This window comes from Rutidosis leptorrhynchoides, chromosome 3 (genome assembly GCF_046630445.1).
Source record: "Rutidosis leptorrhynchoides isolate AG116_Rl617_1_P2 chromosome 3, CSIRO_AGI_Rlap_v1, whole genome shotgun sequence".
Lineage (NCBI taxonomy): Eukaryota > Viridiplantae > Streptophyta > Magnoliopsida > Asterales > Asteraceae > Rutidosis > Rutidosis leptorrhynchoides.
In genome coordinates this window covers 122,563,030-122,583,906 of record NC_092335.1, presented here as the reverse complement: position 1 = coordinate 122,583,906, position 20,877 = coordinate 122,563,030, and the positions used below count along the sequence as shown (strand labels likewise).

General features: G+C 35.3%; 2 long non-coding RNA genes across 3 annotated transcripts; one reads left to right on the top strand and one right to left on the bottom strand.

Moving 5' to 3' along the window:
• Positions 1–3,008: 3,008 nt before the first annotated feature.
• On the top strand, positions 3,009–16,536 carry LOC139896751 (uncharacterized). Of its 2 annotated transcripts, none has more exons than XR_011776339.1 (5): positions 3,009–3,168; positions 3,369–3,440; positions 3,721–3,810; positions 15,468–15,569; positions 16,196–16,536. It is a non-coding gene; the product is annotated as an uncharacterized lncRNA (long non-coding RNA). The 2 variants fall into 2 exon arrangements; XR_011776338.1 differs by having other exon boundaries at positions 3,715–3,810.
• A 1,424-nt stretch (positions 16,537–17,960) lies between these two features.
• On the bottom strand, positions 17,961–18,943 carry LOC139896750 (uncharacterized). The gene is made up of 2 exons (XR_011776337.1): positions 18,629–18,943; positions 17,961–18,310 (listed from the first exon to the last, which is right to left on the bottom strand). It is a non-coding gene; the product is annotated as an uncharacterized lncRNA (long non-coding RNA).
• Positions 18,944–20,877: the final 1,934 nt, after the last annotated feature.

Below are 20,877 nucleotides of genomic sequence, written 5' to 3'. Positions count from 1 at the left end.
ATATATATATATATATATATATATATATAGGGGCAGGATCAATGGTGAAGTAACCAATCGGGGGTAGCAAATTTATTTATTTTTTTTCTTTTTTTTTGAATTTTTTTTTCCGGCATCAAGATCACACGAAAATATGAACATTTAGAAGAGACACTTCGTGATGAATGTTATTATTTAGGCGGGAAAACGATCGACAAAAATAACATTCAAGATAATATTGTTCGTGAAGAATATGAACGTTTTTTTTTCCATGTTTTGTGAAGTAAAATTTAACCCGATTTAGAGTTTAGGGTTTAGGGTTTAGGATTTGGTGTTTTGGGTTTATTCCATAAACCCAAAACACCAAACCCTAAACCCTAAACCCTAAACTCTAAACCGTTCGTGTTAAAAACTCAATCTAAATCCTAAATCTAAACCCTAAATTTCTAAACCCTAATATCTAAACCCTATAAACCCTAATATCTAAACCCTAATATCTAAACCCCAATAGCTAAAACCTCAAAATACGCTCGAAAAACACAATAATTGTTATATATTAATTCTTCAAGCGTTTTCCCGCCAAAATAAAAACATTTATCACAAAGTGTCTCTACTAAATGTTCATATTTTCATCTCATCTATAATGTTCGTGAAAAAAGTTTTTTCAAAAAACGAAAAAAATAAAAAAGTTTTTGCTTCCCCCGCTTCCCCGAATGGTTACTTCAATCCTACCAGTATATATATATACTAGTTTTGTTGAGCCCGTGCGTTGCACGGGTGGGTAAAAAATCATGCAAAAAAAATGTAATTTACAGTTCATATTGATAGGAAAAGTATAATAATTATTTAAAGTCAGTTGTGTCGACAATTTTTAAAAATTCTTTTAAGTTTAAGAGCCCGTGGTGTTGACAAAAATTTTAAAAGTGGTGTTAGTAACTTAACGTTTACAATTTTTTAGTTCTCACCATTAATATTTTTTTAATTATATATAAATTATACACTACGTAATATTTACAAAAATATGACTACGTAATATACTTTTATTTCATATAAATGTTTTCATAAATAAGTTGTAATTATGATATTGTATTACATATAGTTGATTGTAAATTGCTAGTGTAAATGTTAGGATTCAATCGAGATCACATCAAAACTTGAAGGATAGAACATGTGCGTTGTACGGTGGCTAAAATAATCGTGCAACATTGATTAATTTTTCCGACAATTATTCTTTTTAGTTTAAGAACCCGTGATGTTTATAAAGTTTAAAAGTGATTTTGGGTGGTGTTAGTAATTTAACAGCTTTTATTTATCTTTATTAATATCTTATATATATATATATATATATATATATATATATATATATATATATATATATATATATATATATATATATATATATATATATATATATATATATATATATATATATATATGGTCATAATCAAGAGGGAAGCACTTTTTAGGGGAGGGGGAAGCAAATTATTATTTTTTATTTTTTTCGTTTTTTGAAAAAACTTTGTTCACGAACATTATAGATTAGATGAAAATATGAACATTTAAAAAAGACACTTTGTGATGAATGTCATTATTTTGGCGGAAAAACGCTCGAATAAAAAAATTAAAACATTCAATGCATTGAATGTTTTGCTGCTGAGTTTATTTGCATCGTTTTATTTTCATCTTGTGTGAAGTATTTTTTTCGAATTTAGCCCGATTTAGAGTTTAGGCTTTAGGGTTTAGGGTTTTGGGTTTTCGGGTTTATTCCGTAAACCCTCAACCCAAAACCCTAAACCCTAAACCCTAAACTCTAAACCGTTCGTGTTAAAATATTCAATCTAAACCCTAATTTCTAAACCCTAAACCCTAATTTTTAAACCCAAAACCCTAATTTCTAAACCCTAATAGCTAAACCCTAATTTATAACCCCCTAATTTCTAAACCCTAATTTCTAACCTCTTAAAAAAAACTCAGCAGCAAAACATTCAATGCATTGAATGTTTTTATTTTTTTCTTCGAGCGTTTTCCCGCCAAAATAATGACATTTATCACAAAGTGTCTTTTTTAAATGTTCATATTTTCATCTAATAATCTATAATATTCGTGAACAAAGTTTTTTCAAAAAACGAAAAAAAAAATTATTTCCCCCCACTTCCCCCCAAAAAAGTGCTTCTCTCTTGATTAAATCTATATATATATATATATATATATATATATATATATATATATATATATATATGTGTGTGTGTGTGTGTGTGTGTGTGTAAAAAATCGTGAAAAAATGTAATTTGCAGTTCATATTAGTATGTAAATAATGATACTAAAATATTAGGAAAAATATAAAAATTATTTAATAGTTCGTGATGTTGATGAATTTAAAAATTCTTTTAAGTTTAAGAGCTCACACACGATATAATTTTCATATTATCAAAATTACTCAAGTTATCAAAATTACTCAAACTGAATATAAATGTATGATGTGAAATATACTTCTTAGAATATAGATGATTCATATATAGGCCGAGATATGTTATATGGGTAATGGGATTTTGGCCTTGTTTGTAAAACTAACCCTTCGAGTTTTAAAGGAGGAAAAAAGTGTGATCAATAAGATAGTGTACATTGATAAAAGTTGTAATACTGATTTCGATATTTTGTTACCTTAAATACTGATTTCGATAGCTTGTTCAATGTTGGAAGTATAATATATGTATTAAGTATAATAAATAAATGTAAAGATAAGTTTTGATTGATTTGAAATTCCCTTAAATATAGTGTATATGATAATTACTATAAATTATAAGTTAATCACAAGCCGCCATATAAGCAAATTTAACCAGAATTAATAGCAGACTGACACGTAGGATTATTGGCACGCGCTTTATAATTATGTATATATGTATATATATATATATATATATATATATATATATATATATATATATATATATATATATATATATATATATATATATATATATAGGCAAGAGATCCGGCGCTAAGCTTATGTTTTGAGATAAGTAGATAAGTAATCATCCATCCGTTCATCCAAGGTTGCCTTCTTCTTGTGCAGATTCTTTCCCGTGCTCCTGCGTTCCATCTTGTTTATACTAACAGGGTATATTGGTCATTTTAATTTGAGAGATTTCAGGTCAATTCATTCACACACATGCTCCGTTAATGAATCAGGTACAGACCTATTATGTTTTCTTGCCAATTTTGATTTTCGATTCATGTTATTCTATCTCTCTATTTCAATCCTCACTATTTCAATTCGTTATCAATTCGGATTACTCATACATCATGAATTGTACATAGGATTTCAATTATACAATTTCTGAATACTGAATAGGTGATTTTCAGTTCTAGGGTTTTGTTCTTATTTTCAGATTCACTATGTGTACTTGTTCTGATGCTCAATTACAATTGGGTAATCGTAAATGTTCATAGAGATGTTTCAAGTAAGTGTTATTAACCTATTTCTTAATTTTTAGTTTTGTTGTTTTATACATCACGAATCAGTTGTGAATATCTGATAGAAAATGGGAACTGAACTTATTCTTTTTGAAAGGAAAATATTTTATATTAATAAATAAACCTATCAAGATGCTAGGAACTGAACTCATTGAGCTTTGTTAAATATTATCAGAGTTGATCACTGTAGTGCAGATAATTTTTTTTTTAATAAATTATCAAAGTAGGTCAATGTTACTTTCTATTGTTATGGTTTTGCAGTTTCAGTTGAAGTTTTTATGATGAATGCTGAATTTCGATTGCAAAACAACCTTTTGAGCAAATAATCTTAAATGAATAATGAAAAAAACTTCAATGGTATGGTCCTTATTTCGACTTAGTTTTGACATACGTTGTTTTTATTTATTTGATTAAAATGGGATCGTACCTGTTGCACCATATATTCAAGATGCATGCCTTAATTTGCTATGCTTGAAATACTTCATTATTGTTATTCATTTGACAAACTTCATTGTTGTTATTCATTTTTCGTCTCCTGAAATTCGATTTTCAACTCATGGTTATACAATGCTTAATTGAATTCTTTTTTTGGAAACTGGAGTGATACATTGACTTCATCGTTTATTTTTTTTGTTGCTTTTCTCTAATTTTTTCGATAGATTTGAATAAGTGAATGAGGCTTATGCTCGTATCTGATAATTCAGTTTCCAAGTCTTCTGCACTGCACTTATCTTTAAATTTAGTTAACTAAGTAAGCAAATTTAATGCATTGATGTTCTTATAACTGCCACTAAGTATTTTTATAAACATACATGAAGCTAATGTACATAAGAATAATAATTGAAAGGCAATATTTCTTCATCTGGAAGTTTAAGAGGTACTAAACCTCAAATGTTTGCCTCTGTTATCAAGTTTTTGGAAGTGACAATCAAGAGGTTACAGTAATGTAACTATCTTTATATCTTGTAAAAAGTTCCCCTAAGATGATAAATATATTTGTGATTTAGATATACTTCGTGAGCCTTCACTCAGACTCCCCAAAACAGCCAGTTTAAGCAAGTGTTTCCCATAAGACTATTTTTACTCATCATGCCCAATGCCTTCAGATAGTGCAATATTATTGGATTATGATGGGATAGTGATGCCACAAAATTTCGATTATCTAGACTCTGTGGGTTTCCTATAAATGTCACAAAAATCCATTAATGGTTGTTGTACCTGTTTTAATACCATGAGTAAGTCAATGGAGCAAATTGTATAGGCAACATGCCTGAAATTTTGTTTCCCTCATCATTTCGTTTGCAACCGAATGTGTACTTTTTATACTTCCAATTAGAGGTTGAAATTGTAGTTGGCTCTATAAAAGAGTCCATGCATTACCATTCAAAAGTAGTCTAAACAATCTTGCATACATGTACAGTTCTATCTATTTACCACATTTTATTACTTACGTGAATATTTATCTTTTATATACTAAAGTCTCGCTGAAACACGTTGTTCCTTTCATTAAACCCCTCAAAAACGACATCTACCTCTCTTTTTAAAACCCTTCCACACTTCCAAATTCCAATCACCTTCTTCCGTTATTCTCTCACCCACACAACTATGTCGCCGTCGACACATCAGCAGCAGAAATCGCAGCAGAAATCTTGAACTAAGACTTGAAATAATTGGCGCAAAATCATAGGAAGCGTCATCATCAGCTTATTTGGCGCCAGACCCGTCGTTTTCTCCACCTGTAACTACTCTGTGATACACTGTAACACCGGTCATTTTTTTTTATAACACATCAGAAGTCTTAGTTAATAAAACACCACATTAATTATATTAGTACAAAACCACTGAATTACGTTTACTTTATCAAACGGTGTTACGTTATTACAGACACGGTTACAAAAGTCCACATCAGAGTTGCAAGTCAAACATGTCTTCTACATCATGTTCCGATCCCAGTAGCAGTAGCTAAACCTGCAGGGGGAGGAATGTGGGGGATTAGCGCACCGCTAAGTGAATGGAATCTATCTACAGATTAAGCTTAAGCAATCCATCATACAACAGTCAACTAACATGCTTACAACCATCAAGCATACAAACAACGACAATATGAGGATCGGCGGCTTGTACGGGCACACGACCTAGCTGATCGAACTAGGATCTACCGATAGTCCTTCATACCAGTCTCTGCATAACTATCCAAGCGCAACACATGCGTTCTTCTATGCTATACTAACAGACTGTAGGACTTGGACTCAACCTCCCTTGGAATGGTTGACCTCACACGGACTTCAACTGCCCTAGGAATGGTTGAAAGTCCCCAACCGCCCTAGGAATGGCTGGTGTCAAACACAGTGCACATATACAACATATATAGATCACATAGCATGCAACTATCCACCTAGCATGGCAATCACTACGCTACATAAGGTAATCAGAGTAATCCACAGTAGCATGATTTGCTACTTAAACTCTATCCGAAGATAGACCCACTCACCAATTACCAGCAACTGAAGATTCTCAGAGGTCTAATCTTTCTGAGTCTTCTCTTTCTCTTTTCCACCTGAGGATAGACATAATCAAGTCAGTAATCATGTCTTGATATCATCCCAACAACAAGACAATAGTATCAATATATAAACACTTGAACACTTAATCAACTTGACCTGTCAACCGTACGAGTGACACTCATCCGCATGTCTGAGAAACCTCAACCGTGCGGTTGACACCTCACTCGTACGTTTGGTCCTTGGCCAAATATCCAATTAGACAACAGTAGATCCGTACGGTTGACCACACGAGTAACATATGACTCGTACAAGTCACATCTCAACCGTACGATCCAACTAGCAAATATAACAGTTTAAGTAACCACTCACTCGTGCGGTTGACCGCCTCAACCGTACGAGTGAAAGCTCACTCGTGCGAGTGAAGGCTCATATATATATATATATATATATATATATATATATATATATATATATATATATAATCAACATGTAATGATATTTTCCAACCTATATTCATCATATATTCATTCATTCATAAGCCTATATCAAGAATTCAACCAATAATAACAAATTAACGTATGCACACTAGATACACACGCTAATATCTCTATTTCTGACCCAAATACATTTTGATATAGCTTCTAAAGAGTTTACCATTGGAAAGGATTTTTCATTACGATTCCAACGATACTTGATTCATCAAAAACGGAGTTACGGTTTGAAAGTTATGACCAAAACAAGTTTCCACAAATCTGACCCTGTGCTCACACGCGTGGCTGAGGCCTCACTCGTGCGAGTGAGTCCTCACACGTGTGGTTGACCCTCAAAAGTGTGGTCACTCGTGTGGGAGCTGAAGAACAGCTCCAACACGCTGTTTTTCGCGTTTTCAAAAACTCGATTTTTGCAAGTTCTAACACTAAAACTACCTGGAAAACATCATATAAACTATATAACAACTATTTCTAACATCAATTAAGCATAACAAACACAAAACATGAAGATTCAAGCTCATATTCATCAAAAACTCATTTTACACCGAAAACCCAATTTCTATGAATTAAAGCACGAATTCAATCAATCAAACCTGGATAAATGATCACAAGGATGATATGATTCAGTTCCTAAAGCCTCTTGATTCAGTTCTAACTTAGATCAATTAGGGTTTGTGAAGGTGTAGAGTTTAGGTACGTTCTTATTTTTAAGAATTATCTAGAAATGGGAAGAAAAGAAGATGATTACACACTAAATGGGTTATTAAAACTCATACCCCACAACACATGGGTATTTACCAGTTATCTAATATCTTTCGTACCTCGTTAGGAGGCCCTAACGGAGTCCAAATTAAACAAACGAACCATTTCTGTGACCCTTGTCACAAACTGGTCTTAACCACATATTATTCAATTAATAATAAACATATTATTAAAATAAAAGCATATTTTAAACACAAATATAAACCTAAGTGCAATTAAGTAATCTTACTTCTAACCCCGGTTTCAGTCTGTTACAAATTCACCCCCCTTAAAGAGATTCCGTCCTCGGAATTTGGTCTTGCTCAAACAGATGAGGGTAACGGGTCTTCATCAACTCTTCTGTCTCCCATGTCAAATTAGACCCTAAACTGTGTTTCCATTCTACTAAAACCATCGGGATCTCTTTCTTTCTTAACTTAGTAACCTTTCTGTCGACTACTCGAATTGGTTCCTCAACCAACTTATTACTCAAATCAACTTTCAAATCTACTAGCGGTACAATCTGTGTCTCGTCATCGACTTTACACTTACGCAAATAACATACGTTGAAGGTATTGTGAATACCAGCTAACTCAGCAGGAAGATCTAACACAACTGTCTGGTCATTCAGAATCTCACTAATTGGAAACGGCCCGATGTACCTTGGCGCAAGCTTACCACGTTTACCAAATCTGATAACCCCTTTCCACGGTGAAACCTTAAGATACACACGATCACCCACATTAAAAGTTATCGGACGTCTACGCGGATCTGCATACATCTTTTGTCTATCTCTGGCAGCCTTCAACTTTTCTCGCGCAATAGCAACTTTTTCGGCTGTCATTTGAACAATTTCAGGACCAGCAAACTGTTTCTCTCCAGCTTCTACCCAACAAGTCGGAGTTCTGCAACGACGGCCGTACAACATTTCGTAAGGCGGCATTCCTATGCTCGAATGATAAGAATTATTATACGCGAATTCAACCAACGGCAAATGTGTATCCCATGAACCACCATATTCTAATACACACGCTCTCAACATATCCTCTAGCGTCTGTATCGTTCGTTCACTCTGACCATCTGTCTGAGGATGATAAGCTGTACTCAGATTCACACGTGTACCCAGATTCTGTTGCAGACTATTCTAGAAGTTCGATACATATCTAGAATCTCTGTCTGACACAATCGATAATGGCACACCATGACGACTTACTATCTCTTTCATATATAAATCGGCAAGTTCACTTAATGACGTTGTCTCACGAGTAGCAAGAAAATGAGCACTCTTGGTCAAACGATCAACTATTACCCAAATCATATCGTGTTTTCTCTGAGTTCTAGGTAATTTTGTCAAAAAATCCATCGTGATATGCTCCCATTTCCACTCTGGAATCTGTAACTGACGCAACGAACCATACGGTTTCTGGTGTTCTGCCTTCACTTGCGCACAAATATGACACTTTTCAACAAAGCGAGCGATGTCTGTTTTCATAGTCGGCCACCAATACACGAATTTCAAATCATGATACATCTTATTACGGCCTGGATGTACTGTTAATCTGGATTTGTGAGCTTCAGTCATGATCAAATCCCTCAAGTCTCCAAGCATAGGCACCCAAATACGGTTATTTAAAGTCTTAAGTCCACGAGAATCATCAATTAGGTCAAATTTTCATTTAGTCATAAGTTCAGATTTAATATGTTCATCCTCCAAAGCACAGGCTTGAACGGTTCGTAATTGGTCGATCAAATCTGAAGTTATACTCAAACGCAAAAATTTCACATTCTCATCTGACTTTTTACGACTTAACGCATCTGCTACGACATTTGCTTTACCCGGATGGTACTTAATTTCACAATCGTAGTCTTTAATCAGCTCTTGCCACCGTCTCTGACGCATATTCAATTCTTTCTGGGAGAAAATATATTGCAGACTCTTGTGATCTGTACATATTACACAATGTGTCCCATACAAATAATGTCTCCATAGCTTCAGAGCAAACACTACGGCAGCCATTTCTAAATCATGTACAAGATAATTTCTTTCATGAACTTTCAACTGTCTGGAGGCGTACGCGATCACTTTATCTCTCTGCATCAATACACAACCCAACTCGGCGAAGGACACATCACAATAGACCACGAAGTCATCTAAACCTTCTGGTAATGCTAACACTGGAGCCTGACACAATAACTGTTTCAAAGTGTGAAAAGCCTTTTCTTGATCATCACTCCATCGAAAGGCTATGTCTTTTCGAGTCAACTTAGTCAACGGACCCGCTATTTTCGAGAGATCTTTTATGAACCTTCGGTAGTAACCAGCTAATCCCAGAAAACTCTTAATTTCTGTCGGATTTCTTGGCGATTTCCAATTCATAACCGCATCAATCTTTGATGGATCAACTTTTATACCCTCGGCACAAATTACATGACCCAAAAACTGCACTTCTCTTAACCAGAATTCACACTTAGAAAATTTTGCAAATAACTGTTCCTGTTTCAACACATTCAACACCTGTCTTAAATGTTCAACGTGCTCAGCCTCTGACTTTGAATACACTAATATGTCGTCTATAAACACAATCACGAATTTATCTAGAAACGGACAACACACCCTATTCATCAGATCCATGAAGACTGCTGGCGCATTTGTTAACCCAAACGGCATGACCAAGAACTCATAATGACCATACCTAGTTCTAAACGCCGTCTTCGGGATGTCAGATTCTGCAACTCTAACCTGATGATACCCAGATCGTAAATCTATCTTTGAGAAGTATGAAGCACCCTGCAACTGATCGAATAAATCATCTATTCTAGGCAGCGGGTACTTATTCTTTACTGTTCTCTTATTCAACTCCCGATAATCTATACACATACGCATGGTACCGTCTTTCTTTTTAACAAATAATACCGGGGCACCCCAAGGAGAAGAACTCGGTCTAATAAACCCACGATCTAATAGCTCCTGAATTTGTGACATCATCTCACGAATTTCTGACGGCGCTAAACGATACGGGGCTTTGGCAACTGGAGTGGCTCCAGGCACCAATTCAATCTTATACTCTACTTCTCTTACCGACGGTAACCCTGGTAACTCGTCTGGAAACACTTTCGGAAACTCTGAAACTACCGGAATATCGGCTATCGCTTTCTTTTTCTTTCTTACCATCTACTACATAAGCTAGGGACGATTCACACCCTTTGGATAAGGATTTCTTGGCTTTCATCATTGATATCAACGGAAAATTATACCCACCCCGTTCCCCTCGGGCTATAACACGAGTTCCATCGGCTAAATGAAAGGAAATCATTTTCCTATCGCACTTAATACTAGCTCTAAGTGGGCTCAGCCAATCCATTCCTAACACTACATCAAAACTAGGAATGGGTAACACTAAACAAGTCATAGGAAATTACTTTCCTTCAATATCAATACTAACCCCAGTCACAAACGTTGTGACGGGTGTGATCTTTCCATCACCTACCTCTACTCTAACCGGTTCAGGTAGCACAGTAGCAGGTAAATTCAATTTAGCACAAAAGTCTAACGACATAAAAGACTTATTCGCACTACAATCAAACAATACACGAGCAGGTATTGAGTTGATTAAAAACATACCGGTGATCACATCGTCAGTTTCAGTAGCCTTCTCAACTGACATCTGAAAAGCTCTGGCCTCTGCTGTGGGAGGGTTCTTCCTCTTCTGCCCACTCGAGGCAGTAGACCCTCCAACTGATGCTGAACACGCACCTGACCCTACCCCGGAACTCACTCTCTTGGACGGACAACTTATAGCACGATGCCCTGGTTGATAACAACTCCGACACACATTTCCTGGAAACGAACACCTTTGGAACTCATGTCCTATTGCACCACATTTCAGACATCTTCTGGTAGGCTCTGAGCATTGACCACTGTGTGTAGACTTACAAGTGTGGCACCAATTCCCTCTACCTGATCCAGACCCTGAACCACTCTGTCGACTCTTACTTTTCTATCTAAACTCAAATGATTTCTTTGACTTACCACTGGATTAACCACCCGTTTGACCACTCGGAGTCATCATACTCCATGTCATCATTCATCTTGCTGCTTTCAAATCACTTTCCACCATTCTGGCTATAACAAATGCCTGAGACAAGCTCGTTGCCATTCTCGCTGTCATTCTGTATTCTGGCAAGATCACATTAACAAAATGTTGAATTCTTGATGCTTCATCTGGTACCCACCGAGATACAAATCTCAGCTTATCCATAAACTCACCAATTACTTCATCAATTGACATTTGAGGCGTCATTCTCATTTCTAAAAACTCAGTCTTCAATCGGTTAAGATCAAACGAGGAACAATAGTGTTCACCAACTTTCCATTGAAATTGTTCCCAAGTAATTTGCTTAACATTCTCCTTTGGAATACTTGACGTCAACGCATTCCACCAAACCATAGCTCTACCCTTTAGCAATCTACAAGCATACGTAACCCGCAACTCTGGTTCACATTGACAGGCTTCCAAAGCCCTTTCAACCTCCATCAACCAATTCATAGTTTCTGTCGGGTCAGAACTTCCCGAATATTTTGGGGGTTTACAATCTAAGAACTGTTTATAAGTACATTTCTTATGGGGTTGAACAAAGGGTTGTTGGAACATCTGCATTTGGTACGGGTTCATTAACATTGGATTTTGAAAAGGAAAAGTATTTTGTGGTGGCATATAGTACTGTTGAGGTGGTTGATTTTGCATTGGGTATTGGAATTGAGTCTGGTTCATGTTGGGTACTGTTTAGGATTGTACTGTCGGAAATCCAGGTGGCGTATCATCATTTCCTGCAGGATTTACCAACTCAAGCTCAATAATTTTATCCTGAGCTTTTTTCAGTTTACTTTCTAACTCATGTATATAACTCTGTTGATCATCATCATCGGACTCAACACCCTCGTCTGGTGCTCTGTATGTTCCGGGGTTTGTCGGGCCGGTAGCGTTTTCATCTCTGTTAGCCATACATGTGCTACAAAACAACTCACACAAAAGCTTAGTGGATAACGGGTTAGCTCAACACAACTAACGTACACGTATCCCTGCATTCACTTAGCCCCACCCACTGACATGTTTGACTCCACTCAAGGCTTGAGAACAAGATACACGCATGTACTTGCTGTCAAACCTATGCTCTGATACCAACTTGTAACACCGGCCATTTTTTTTTATAACACAGCGGAAGTCTTAGTTAATAAAACACCACATTAATTACATTAGTACAAAACCACTGAATTACGTTTACTTTATCAAACGGTGTTACGTTATTACAGACACGGTTACAAAAGTCCACATCAGAGTTGCAAGTCAAACATGTCTTCTACATCATGTTCCGATCCCAGTAGCAGTAGCTAAACCTGCAGGGGGAGGAATGTGGGGGATTAGCGCACCGCTAAGTGAATGGAATCTATCTACAGATTAAGCTTAAGCAATCCATCATACAACAGTCAACTAACATGCTTACAACCATCAAGCATACAAACAACGACAATATGAGGATCGGCGGCTTGTACGGGCACACGACCTAGCTGATCGAACTAGGATCTACCGATAGTCCTTCATACCAGTCTCTGCATAACTATCCAAGCGCAACACATGCGTTCTTCTATGCTATACTAACAGACTGTAGGACTTGGACTCAACTTCCCTTGGAATGGTTGACCTCACACGGACTTCAACTGCCCTAGGAATGGTTGAAAGTCCCCAACCGCCCTAGGAATGGCTGGTGTCAAACACAGTGCACATATACAACATATATAGATCACATAGCATGCAACTATCCACCTAGCATGGCAATCACTACGCTACATAAGGTAATCAGAGTAATCCACAGTAGCATGATTTGCTACTTAAACTCTATCCGAAGATAGACCCACTCACCAATTACCAGTCAGTAATCATGTCTTGATATCATCCCAACAACAAGATAATAGTATCAATATATAAACACTTGAACACTTAATCAACCTGACCTGTCAACCGTACGAGTGACACTCATCCGCATGTCTGAGAAACCTCAACCGTGCGGTTGACACCTCACTCGTACGTTTGGTCCTTGGCCAAATATCCAATTAGACAACAGTAGATCCGTACGGTTGACCACACGAGTAACATATGACTCGTATGAGTCACATCTCAACCGTACGATCCAACTAGCAAATATAACAGTTCAAGTAACCACTCACTCGTGCGGTTCACCATGCGGTTGACCGCCTCAGCTGTACGAGTGAAAGCTCACTCGTGCGAGTGAAGGCTCACTTGTGCGAGTGATAAGGAACATCAATATTAACATGTAATGATATTTTCCAACCTATATTCATCATATATTCATTCATTCATAAGCCTATATCAAGAATTCAACCCATAATAACAAATTAACGCATGCACACTAGACACACACGCTAATACCTCTATTTCTGACCCAAATACATTTTGATATAGCTTCTAAAGAGTTTACCATTGGAAAGGATTTTTCATTACCATTCCAACGATACTTGATTCATCAAAAACGGAGTTACGGTTTGAAAGTTATGACCAAAACAAGTTTCCACAAATCTGACCCTGTGCTCACACGTGTGGTTGAGGCCTCACTCGTGCGAGTGAGTCCTCACACGTGTGGTTGACCCTCAAAAGTGTGGTCACTCGTGCGAGTGACCTGTCACTCGTGTGGGAGCTGAAGAACCGTGCTGGGAAGAACCACTCCAGCACGCTGTTTTTCGCGTTTTTACCCAAAAACTCGATTTTTACAAGTTCTAACACCAAAACTACCTGGAAAACATCATATAAACTATATAACAACTATTTCTAACATCAATTAAGCATAACAAACACAAAACATGAAGATTCAAACTCATATTCATCAAAACCCCATTTTACATCCAAAAACCAATTTCTATGAATTAAAGCACGAATTCAATCAATCAAACCTGGATAAATGATCACAAGGATGATATGATTCAGTTCCTAAAGCCTCCTGATTAAATTCTAACTTAGATCAATTAGGGTTTGTGAAGGTGTAGAGTTTAGGTACGTTCTTATTTTGAGAATTATCTAGAAATGGGAAGAAAAGAAGCTGATTACACACTAAATGGGTTATTAAAACCCATACCCTACAACACACGGGTATTTACCAGTTATCTAATATCTTTCGTACCTCGTTAGGAGGCCCTAACGGAGTCCAAATTAAACAAACGAACCATTTCTGTGACCCTTGTCACAAACTGGTCTTAACCACATATTCAATTAATAATAAACATATTATTAAAATAAAAGCATATTTTAAACACAAATATAAACCTAAGGGCAATTAAGTAAGCTTACTTCTAACCCCGGTTTCAGTCTGTTACATACACACCGTTATCGTCTTCGCCGTTGATCTACCGGGTAAACTTTTGATTTTGTTAGCAATTCGTAAAATTAGGGTTTGAGGTACGAATTTAAATTTAACCCTAAATATAGGTGTTCATTTTGATATAGCTAGGGTTTGAGGTAGGCATTTAAATTTTTACCCTAATTCTAGATGTTCATTTTCTAACGTTATAATGATTTATTGAAGAACCTTGCCCAAACAGCTCTGGTTATGAGTTCGTGAAAAAATGAAACGAAAATAGTAGAAGTTTACCATGTTTTTATGCATTTTTTACAAGTACCGAAACAGATGTTTAAAACCTTTATATATACGTATTGTAAAGTGTTTTAGATACTGACTTTTTATGCTAGATGTTGCTTTATATTGTCAAGTGATACTACTAAATTTATTTCGTGAAAATCGGTCAAGAAACAAGCAAATTCGAGCGTGTATACTCCTGTTCTGCAACGTAGAAGCTGCTGCATTTGCAGCTGTAGTTTCAGCTCATTAACAGCTGCATTGGGCCTCGAATTTGGCTGTTTTGGGGCTCAAACCAATGATATAGTGGGTTGTAGTTTCATTAGTTTGAATCCAAGAAAAAGCTTACATATATGTTCGGGTCAGAACCAGGTTTAAAAGAAATCATATGCATCCATTTTATGGTAACAAAATTTTTAATTATGAATGCATTGTTGTCCCCTGAAGCCTTTGCAAATATAGAATGTATGTTCTTTTGTTGTTTTAAGTTTGATTTTATATCTATTGATAGCTTCTATCGCTATTAGTAATTTTGGCATCATTAACTCTTGTCGTATTTGCATTTTTGTAGTATCTATTGAGTATTGAACTTTTAATATAAACTTAGCGGTAACATCTATTGTTGTATTTGTAGCTGGTACTTCTGCATCTATTAATTCTGCTACGGCTTCTGTTACTCGCACACATTCTCTCAATCAGTTGCTATGTCAGCCTTCCATGTTACATGAGCCGGAAGGTATTAACTTACACTTTTACCTCTTTCATGACTGATTACTGGATGATTTAATACTCTGTTTATATGTTTGAGATTGTTTATGGGTATTGATTACCTTTGCAAATGAAACTTTTTCTCATTGTGTTGAAATCGTCTTAATGATAATATCTTAGTATTTATGTTTATAGATGCAATTATATTGTTTTCATTTAGCTATTGTTTGTAACCCTTGCATAACCTAATTTGTTAGCAATCAACAATAACATGTAACTGTTACATCTAATAACTAATTTGTATTCATATTTTATAATTGGATACGAGAATCCTTATTGATTTTGTTTCATACATTCCACTTATAGATGTAGGTTCACTATATCCCATGTAAATATCACATATCCACTATAATCCATTGTCCATTTCAGAGAACAATACCTGTGACATATGCAACATATTAAGCTAATACTTGCAAACAAGCTGTATACACAAGCTGCTACTGTTTACAATTCTATGTCCATAAATTGACTAACTATTCCTATTTAAAAATTATACTCCTAAGTAGAGGGATTTCGTTAGATCTAATCGGCATGCTTCTAAAAAGGGATTAACTAATGTCTACTGATTTTCGGTTGCTCCTTTTAATTTTGCAGTAATTATATTGATCACTACAGCAGTTCAAAGGAGTAGATTACGCTTCAATATACTATGGATGGTGTTGTCTTTTCTACCTCTGAACCATAAGGAGATATAACACTTGGAATATGTATCCGAAAGGTCCCGACGCATCACGCGGCCCGGTCCGGATCTTGTTATGTGCCATTTCAGGTGGTCACAAGATGTAGAATGGGAAACCTATGGTCAGAATAGTGATTTTGGATGGATGCAAATGGCGGAGTTGGCTGAGCCCGTTGTTAGAATATTGATAAATGATAAAATTTTGATGTATGACAACATTTTGATGTATCATAATTTTTTTTTATGTATAATAACTTTATATAAATTTATTAGCTTTATATTTTTAATGTTAATATATATTTTCAATGATAAAAATTAATTTTTCTTATATATATATTTCTTAATATGTTATTTTACATCTGATATATGTTAATGTGTTGAAACCGCCCTCTCGTGAGAGATTATCATATGAATAATAAATTCATTAGTTTTTTAAAGCCACAATGTTGATATTTAAGATAGTAAACATAAATTTTTCATGAATATTTTTATATTTATCACTTAATATGTTATTGTACATGTGATGTATGCTAACTGATTTTGACTAACAAATTCAAGAGTCTTCTTCAAATTCGACTCAACAAATGAATACACATCCTCCACAAGTGAATTCACACTATTCATTTCAATAAAAATTGTTAAGTCAACAAAATCTTTGAACACATAAATTCAAAATAAAAACTAACAATCATAGACGTACAGGACCATCAAAATCAATAGCACTCATCAGTGAGAGTTTTGAAAATGAATGATAACATACATTCGACGAATGGTTACAGGCATTTGAAGAACATACATTTGACGAACAATAACGTACAGCCGCAATGAACAATAACATACATTTGACGAATGATAACATACATTTGATGAATGGTTACATACATTCCACGAAGGATAACATACATTCAATGACGAACAATAACATACATATGACGAATGATAACATGCATTTCTCAAATAATAACAAACATTGGACGAGCGATAACATACATTCGACGACGAACGATAACATACATTTGACAAATGATAACATGCATTCCACGAACGATAACATACATTCGATGACGAACGATAACATACATTTGACAATTGATAACATGCATTCCACGAACGATAACATACATTCGATGACGAACGATAACATACATTTGACGAATGATAACATGCATTCGACGAACGATAACATACATTCGATGACGAACGATAACATACATTTGACAAACGATAACATGCATTCCACGAATGATAACATACATTCGACGACGAACGATAACATACATTTGACGAACGATAACATGCATTCGAAAAATGATAACATACATTCGACGAGGGGTAACATACATTCGACGTACGATGACAGACATTCGAGGAACGATAACATACAATTGACTACAACAATAACATACATTCGACGACTAACGATAACATACATTTGAGGTCGAATGGTTACATAAATTTGACGGATGGTAATCGTGTACATAGGTTTCTCTTGTCAGCTGCATACTAAAAAAACTTGAGTGCAAAGCAAAATTATCAGGTACCAATAATTTGTCTAAAATTCAACACAGTTAACTTACAATGTGTCTTAAAATTTGCAACTTGATGTGGCGTGAGAAAGATGAAATAAAATGATGATATAATAAATCAAATACAACATCATAATTAATTAATTCATTAATAAGAATAATAAAGAATCAGGTAAATCAATATTCATGACTACAAAAGAGAAGCTTAGTTACATCAGCATCAAATGTTTGATGACTAACCCATTAACGTTCTAATGAATCTAACACATTCACACCAATGGATAAAAAGATAAAAAAAAAAAAATAAACATACACGATTCAGTTAATATATGGCTTGTAATTCTACTAGTTTAGACATCTATTTGACAGTTCCCATCAATGGCTTTCTCCCAATAAAAATACAGAGAAGCTGCAACAAGTTTATATTTTAACTGAACCTTTTGCGTCATTTGAACTGCTTCCCCCAACTAGCTTTTCATTTCGCTTAATTCTGATAACCATGACCTATAAAAGAAAAACAATCAAATGGTTAGTTTGAGTGAAAATTCATTCAGGCATTTCATCAAACACTATCAGTGCATTAAAAGAAGCATAGGATTTCAATTCATATTCAATATTCATGATACAAGTAATGTTGACATTATTGAAAAAATAAAATTAAAACATTAAGAACTCGTCATACTTCAATATCAAACATATAATCGAAATATAAAGCTCAATTCATTATCCTTTAGAATGAGTTTGACATATATGTGCTATATGTGTAGAAATAAGAAAATCAAATACAAATTAAATGAAGTTGAACTATTATTGTTAGCTTACTGTTTTCACTTCTTGTATATAAAAGTGATTTGTCGATTGTTTCATCTTTTATGAAATGAATCTTCCTTCATCTTTCATTACAACATAGTTTGATGATCTCTCTTCTCTTCAAAGAATGATAGAACTTGTATGCACTTGAATGATGAATTTGAAGATGTTTGCTGTTTAATTTTTGGTTTGAAAACCCCGATTTCCAGTTGGTGATTTAGTTCCATGTAGATTCCCCTAATTTTTTAATAAAATGAAAACCCCAATTTCTACGTAGGTTCTTTGATGTTCTTCGCGGATAAAATTCCAACTATACGTAAATTTACCTTACTATCTGTTTATCCCTTATCCTCAAATTACTCCGATCTATATATATATATATATATATATGGGTCGGGTTTTTACCCGAACCAATTGAAACGAAGCTAGAACCAGACCGGACCAAACCATATTTAAATGGTCCGGTCCTCGGTTCCAATTTTCATAATATTTTTGGTTTCGGTCCGGTCTAGGTATGGACCATGCACAGCTCTAATCATGCTGGTCAATTTTTCCCACTGGCGGATCCAATGTATTAGGAGAGAGAGAGGGGGGGCTCGCTCCCGGTGGATTTCGAAATTTTAGTGCAAAATTCTTCGGTTTTTCGATTTTGCCCCGGTGGAATTTTTTTTTTTGCACCAAACCCTTCATATTTTGTCCCAAAACCTCCGTATTTTGCCCTAAAACCTCCGTTTTTTGCTCAAAAACCTCTAAATATTGCCCCAAAACCTCTAAATATTGCCCCAAAACCTCTATATTTTGCCAAAAAAAATTCGTTACGTTTTAAAAAAAAATCGCCTCCGGTGAAAATTTTTCTTGGATCCTTTGCCACTGATTTTTCCTATTTTCAATTTGAGGTAGGATGGTCGAAACCACTTGAGCATTGTTCAAGTGGCCACCGGGACTCCTACTGAAGTTGTAGGTTCCGGGTTCAATCCTTGACAATGTCCTTATGAGCCTAACTAGAAATTTACAGTGAAAGGTGCATTACCTGGCATTGGGGTGGTGCATGGATTCCGGTGTCCGAGGTTTACCTGCTATGGGGCAGTCAATGTGCTCGTCGATTGGGGGATCTCGTAACTAAAAAAAAGATGGTCGATTTACATTATTATGCAAATTCCTATGGATAGTGTCACCCACTCGTAAGTAGTTGTAGATTTGTAGAAAACTATAGTCAATTTTGAATTAACAACGTAAACTTGTTTACTGACTAGCTTATTTGGTTTGGTTTTGAATTTTGAAACCAAACCATGTAAACCGATATCTTATTTGGTTGGATTTGTTTGGTTTTGTCAAATTTGGTTCGGTTATTGATTCTCAAAAATATTTTTGAAAACCGAATAAACCAAACCGAATAAACCACGTAAACCATAAACCAACCGAATGAACACCCCTACGTATATTAGTCGGGGTAAAAGCTAAGAGCCTCAACAACTGAACCAATGGTCTCAATAGTTTTATAGCCTAGCGGTATTTCAAGAGTCTTTCAATTAAAGAGGTGGGGGTTTCAAGCCCCGTAGTGAGTAAATTCGTGTTTGGTGTGTAATTTACCTCAAAGCCGGATTTTGTGGCGTGCAAAGTATGCAATCGCACATGGTCCACAGTCTAAAGGGGCTCAAAAATATAACACAACAGTATATTATTTTTTTTGAACGGCAAAGATTTATATAAATAAACAAAACTTTCTAGCAAGAAGCTAGAAGAGGAATTACAACGATTTTAGGAGCCATAAGTTCTAATTCGAGACTAAATGACCCCTATGTTTTAACCAATTGAAGGAATACAATTGAACAACATCAAATAACATACATTTTTTCAACGAAGAATCATTAAAAACTATGTTATCCCGAAACCGCCAAATATTATATGGTCCATTTATGTATAAGTTTTTAAAATTATTACGATTATTACAGTATTATTGAACTTATTCTTTTATATAAAGAAAACTTTAAGATATCAAAGGGCCTCTTTTTGCTTATTGAACATGGCTCTTACAATTAACACGGCAACCCTGATTTGCATGTTTGAAAAAATAATCATGCATAAATTTTCCATAAAGAAGATTATCCATAATATATGAATAATGAGGAGTCTAAGGGTCTTAGTATTTAGCTCTCTGGTCCGGCTACCATCAATATGATGATATTGAAGGGGTGTCTAAATAAATGGTTAAGTCCACCATCGATGACGTTCGTCGATCGATTGACCCAAAAAGGTTGCAG